Below are 6,211 nucleotides of genomic sequence, written 5' to 3'. Positions count from 1 at the left end.
AGCCAGACAGAAACAAAAAAGATGATGTTGCTCTTCTCCCTGTAATATACTGTAATACATAATTTATCAAAAAATATGTATTACAGTACAAAAATGTTTTCATTCCCTTGTTATGGCATTTACAGTGACTTGTTATGAGCATGTGGCAGCTGCTGAACACTTTAGTGTCTGTCTTGAAGAAGCTGTTGTGTAATGAAATGAGAACATTTATTTATAACTGAGGTGAATCTTAATTGTAGATGCACAAATAGGTTTGGAAGTGCTTTTATCTTCAAGGTGGGAGAAAACTGCAGCACAGACACATGGCTGTGAATGAGACTGTCACTTGAGCCAAAATGTAAATGTGTGGCAGGGTTTAGTTTCACTCATTATACAGTACGGAGCCTCTGAGGATGAAAAGGCTCTGATTTAAGCCTGTGTAGCCCTGAGTGACAAGCAGGGCTTTTTCTGTTGTAACACAGAGGAATTATGTATTCAACCTCATCATCATTATTCTCAATACAACAATGGCAAGAGGACAAAAGGTCCCGACACCCTATCAGGGGGCTTATAGCATGTGTGTCAGTGTGTTTATGTATGTTCTCTGCATGCTTGTGTGTCCCTCTACAGCCTGCATGAAGAAAATAATCCTTATCACCCATGAGAGAGTGCATTCATATTTTGGTCCAACTGGAATAATGATAAGATCAGCATGGAGATAAAAATTGTCTGAGCTGCTGTCATTCTAATGGAGTGGAAGGACAGTTTTTCTCTCCCCTCAGGCTGTGATTCACTCTCTGTCAGACGTGAGAACAAGCGGGGGAGATGGAGGGGGCAACAGGGAGCACATGGTGGGACGGAGAGATGCTGCTGGGAAGAAAAAAAACGGTAAATAGTAAGCAGTGTGGTTTTGCGCGAGGTGGCTGCTGGACTTTCGTAGCCGCTGGTGTCTGTTTGAGACTTTTGCAGGCAGTTTGGTCCAGTATGTTTGTTTTCTGACGCCAAACCTGAAACTACTCGGCTCATTTCTCTGTTTCTTCTCCCTCCATTATATAGAAAGAGGGCAGACTGGGGGATGGAAGGGGGGATGAAGCGTTGGAAAGAAAGAAAGAAGGAGAAAAAAAAACAGGGACAACTCATCTTCGTGATTTAATTTGAACCGAAATGCCAGAGAGCCAGAGAGCAATCTCTCCAGTGACAGAGGGCAGGGAGGGGAAGGGACTTCCATACACATGCACATGCACACACACAAACCCAAAGAAGCTGAGAAAGGCACACACAGACACCCCAAGACATATGCATGCACACTCACACACAAAGCAAACACACAATGGAAGAATAGCGAGTGGGAACAAGGGGAAAGGGAGAAAAAACGCAGCAGACTACAGTAAGAAGTCTGGTTTGACACCGAAGGGAAATATAAGGGGGCAGAGTAGAGACAGAGTTGGGGATAAAAGCGAGAATATGAAGCAGAGACCCAGTGGCTCCGGGTCTGTGAAGGGCAAAGGAAAGAAAGATTAAACAAGGAGAGAGAGGCAGAGACAAAGAAGCAGAGGAGCTTCTCGTCGGTACATTAAAGAGGAAGGAGAGACGATGAGAGAGCATGAAGAAGCAGGAAGAGAGTGCAGAAAAGAAAATCCTGAGAGCCTGGAGCAAGAGAAAAGATGGGATGTGGAGAGAAAAGTGAGGAAAGGGTTAAAAAAAGAAGACACACACACTCTCGCTCTCTTTTTTTTCCCCCTCTCGTGGTCTGTCTTTCTACTTCTCTCAGCTTGTTGCCCCAGGTCAAATAACCATATCTCCATCTCAGAAGCATTTCTCATCCAATACCATAATATGGAAAGAAAAAAATCATGCAAATGCTTGACTTGCTTTAGAACACACACTCTCACACACACTCTCACTGACACAAATGCATGACCTCTTGTCAGCAGCAGCCATCATGGTCACAAATTCCTTCACACGCAGACTTGGCCTCCATTAATCAGACATCATGTTTGATTACTGGAGGCCAGCTGTGGCGATAATGACATAAAGCTAAAGTTCAGTGTAATATGAGATAAAAGGCTCCATGTTAGCATGTTTATGTGTGTCCATGATGTTAGTTGGAGGCTACTGCCTTACTATTTTCTTCTTGTTTCAGCTGCCAACTTATACAACTCTAGTAATAACTGCTTTTGATTGTTGGCCTGCTCATTTGACCAAAGCCAGAGGCAAAGGAAACATTGACATTCTTTGTAATACTTCATTCACAGTGAAAATAAGAAGAAATGTCACACTGACAAACAGGCCTGCAGGATATGAGAAAAATATGATATGATATGAAGCAAGCAAAATAAGCAAAAATAATAGACTTCACATAATAACTCACAGTTTTAGGTTTATTGCCATTCCCTGTGTTTATACGTCAACCCTGCTAACAACATGTACTTCCTGAACTAATGCCAAAAGAACTTTTAGCCACAGTAATGTGAGGATAGCTGATAGTTAGCATTAGCTTCATCTGACTTCGCAAAAACGGTGTGAAAGCACAGTCACTATAGCCAAGACTCCAACCAGTGGTGGTGGGAGACTGAAATGTAATCCTATCTATTATATTTAAGGTTGCTTGTCAAATATTTGTGGAGATTTTTTAAGATTTGTGACCAAAGCTGGTAAAAACTCCTGCAAGTCGTTCGAGGTCATTTTTGAGTTTTCTTTTTTTTACACATTATGAAAGCATAGATTCCAAGCTTTCTACTTGTGTATCATACACCTTAATCTGAGGATATTTCACAAAGATATGCTCATTTGAATGTTAACTTCTAGTTCCTGTTTGTTCTGAGAAAACCAGGCTCAAAGTTTCAGGATTTCTACCTTCAGGCAGGCCGGGTGATGGGTGTGAACATTAGAGCCACATTTACATAAAGTCCACCCAAACCAAGCTTCTGAATCCACCTTCATCAAACTTTCACTGTCGAGTGATCCTGAAGTTTTCCCAAGTCTGTTGATAATTCTTGCTGTTTCTTCATCGTCTCTTCTACTTTTCTTCGCTGCAGGGTGCATCTTGAGGCTTGCTGATAAAGGTGATAACTAGAAACAGCTGTAGTTACGTGCCGACGGGGGTTGGAGTTTGAGCCATGCGGTATTTGTTATTGTCCATCTCAATGGGCGAAACTGGGGACAACAGCAGGCTGAGTGGCCAATTATCACCCAGCAGTTTCGCTTTCCCCTCCCCTCAATCTCCCTGCTGAAACTACAAAAAGAGGGCATTTTTAAACACAAAATTAACGCTTTTAAATATCACATTTGTGTTACTTTTTCATCGAATGAGTAGTTTAAATGTCGGACTTGCATAAAATGAGAAAAAACGAAAAATGATCATTTTGAAGAAAACGACTTTGTGTCCATTTTTCTCAACCACAGGAATGCCGACTTGCAGGAACTTAATCTGGCTTCGGTCATATTTTATCTTTTGGGCTTTCATGCCTTTAGTCTCAGTACAACAACTGTTGCCTGGGTTCTTCCCCAGTCCAAGCTTTATGGGAGAGTAGCAAAGAGAAAGCTACTGTTGAAGAAAACTCATTAAACCTTGACTAGAGGTCACCAAAAGGCATGTGGGAGACTCCATGGTCAAGTGGAAGAAAGCTCTTTGACTGATGAGACCAAAATGGAGCTTTTTGGCAAGATGCTATGTTTTGCTGACACCCAAACACTGTCCATCATCACAAGCACACCATTCCCACTCTGAAGCACAGTAATAGCAGCATCATGCCGTGGGGATGCTTCTCAGCAGCAAGCCCTTGGAGGCTTGTAAAAGTATAGGTTAAAGGCGCGCCAGTAGTCGAGTGGTTAAGGCGTACGCCATATACGCAGGCGACCTAGGATCGAATACGGCCCATGGCACTATTTCCTGCATGTCTCTCCCCTGTTTCTGACTCTATCCACTGTCCTATCAAATAAAGGCCAAAAACAAATCTTTAAAAAAAAAGTAGAGGTTAAAATAAATGCTGCAAAATATGGGGAAGAAAGGAGGATAATCTTTTTCAGTCTGCAAGAGAAGCACGGTGTGGGAGAAGAGTTATTTTCTAGCAAGACAATGACCCAATGCAGACTGAGAAAGATGACCAGAAATGGAAGAAATAAAGACAACAAGGTGAATATTCTGGAGCGCACTCAAAAACATGAACTAAAGGAACTTATTTTATAAAAATGTATTATGTTCTGTCGATTTAAAATATATCCATTTGTTGGGTTAAAATATCTTTTAACCAAGTCAATGCAAATTTGTCACTTGTCCCCTTAAAATATAATTATGGGTTTTGTTTACATTAAGAATTTAAGTCATCTCAAAATGGGCTGAAATACTTCTAGGCAAACATTTGTTTGTTACATTGACAAGATGGTATCATGTAGTTCTACATCATTAATCCACATCCTAAGGTTGAACTTGATTATATTATGTTGATTTAGCATAAAATGCAAGAACTTAGCATTTCAATATCACGTATTGACTACTGTAACTCATTACTGGCAGGCCTACCTGCATGCACAGTTATACCTCTGCAGTTGATCCAGAACGCAGCAGCACGTCTGGTCTTCAACCAACCCAAGAGAGCTCATGTCACGCCTCTTTTAATCTCTCTACACTGGCTTCCAGTTGCAGCTCGCATTAAATTCAAAACTCTAATCATTGCTTACAAAGCAGTAACTAAAACTGCTCCTGTTTACCTGGAGTCCCTCATCCAGGTCTACACCCCTTCTCGCCCACTACGCTCAGCCAGCGAAAGGCGCCTGGTACTTCCAGCACATCATGCTCCTAAGTCACTAGCTCGACTCTTCTCCTCTGTTGTCCCTAAATGGTGGAATGAATTACCCAACTCCATTCGATCTACAGACTCCCTGTCTACTTTCAAGAGAAGGCTAAAGACCCAGCTCTTCAGAGAACACTTTGCACTTAGCTAGGCAATTCTCTACTGTTGTCCCCAGTAGTAGATTGAGTCTCAGCCAGACTATTCTCCACTGCTGCCCCCAGTGGTTGAATGAGTTTCCCAACTATAGTTAGCTCGCACTGTCCTGCTCTACTTCTGGGATTTCTTTGCCCAGCTCTTTGGGAATGATCCAGCACTTGGTACTTGGTAAATAGTTGTTGTGAAGTCTAATGAATGGCGATTAGTGATCCCACATTTTCCTTGATTCATTGTTGCTGTCTAATAACAAAAAAAAAAAAACATAAAAACAACAAAAAAAAAAAAACCAAACAAAAAAAAAACAAACTACATAAACAACGTATATTTTAGGTACTCTGCCTTAAACTCTACACGGCAGCACTTGCGTCCAATTGGACCTGAAGCACTTGATGGCACTTACTGATGTTGTTTCTTCTTGTCTAGATCATTGCTTGTGTTGTTCTTGCTCTCAAATGTACGTCGCTTTGGAGAAAAGCGTCTGCTAAATGACATTGTAACATTGTAACATTGTAACATTGGGTTTCCTTAGCTCGTGTTTCAGGTGAATTGTTGCTTTGTTGTTGTTGATGTTAAATACTTCTGCACCATGAGTGTAATTGTCAGCTAAATTGGTCACTTGGAGTTTTTATTAGGAATTGTTCTGGATGGAATTTGCAAGACAGATGACAAGTATATATTACGTATACTTATGTTAATTGCATAAAAAAAGATAACAGTGCACTGGAAAGACACAAAACCTCCAACAGTGGCCCAGTGGAGACAGAGACTCAAACACATCTACACAATGGAAAAGATGAAGATGGACATTTTTATGGAACTGTGTCAAAACCTACTTGAATGTGTAAAGAATATGGGTTGTTGCAAATGAGTAAGATAACTACCAAAGAAAGCGCTATTACATTATAATCTGCTGGAAATGTCTGTCACCATGTAAATGTCACAATATTTTCATCCTATTTCTATTTATCAGCGTCTTTTCTTCTGTTTATCTTCTCTTTGTCTTTTGTTGGGGAACATAGTCCTATGTCAAGCTGTATTTTGTTAAATGCTTAAAGTGTAAAACAAAAAGTAAAAAAAAAAAAAAGGTCACTTGGAGACTGTGGCTGTCTATGTTTCATAATAAGAAATAGGCAGTAGACTTTGGACACAGGATATGTTACAGTTCTGTGCCTGTGTTATTACTCCATGGTTGCCATAAAACACCTCACAGTGTTGTAGTTTAGTTGTTGTTGTAATGTGTCATTTAGCAGACACTTCTGTTCAAATGGATTTACATCTGGGTC

This window comes from Cheilinus undulatus, linkage group 8 (assembly GCF_018320785.1).
Source record: "Cheilinus undulatus linkage group 8, ASM1832078v1, whole genome shotgun sequence".
Classification (NCBI taxonomy): Eukaryota; Metazoa; Chordata; class Actinopteri; order Labriformes; family Labridae; genus Cheilinus; species Cheilinus undulatus.
This window is presented reverse-complemented; position numbering follows the sequence as displayed.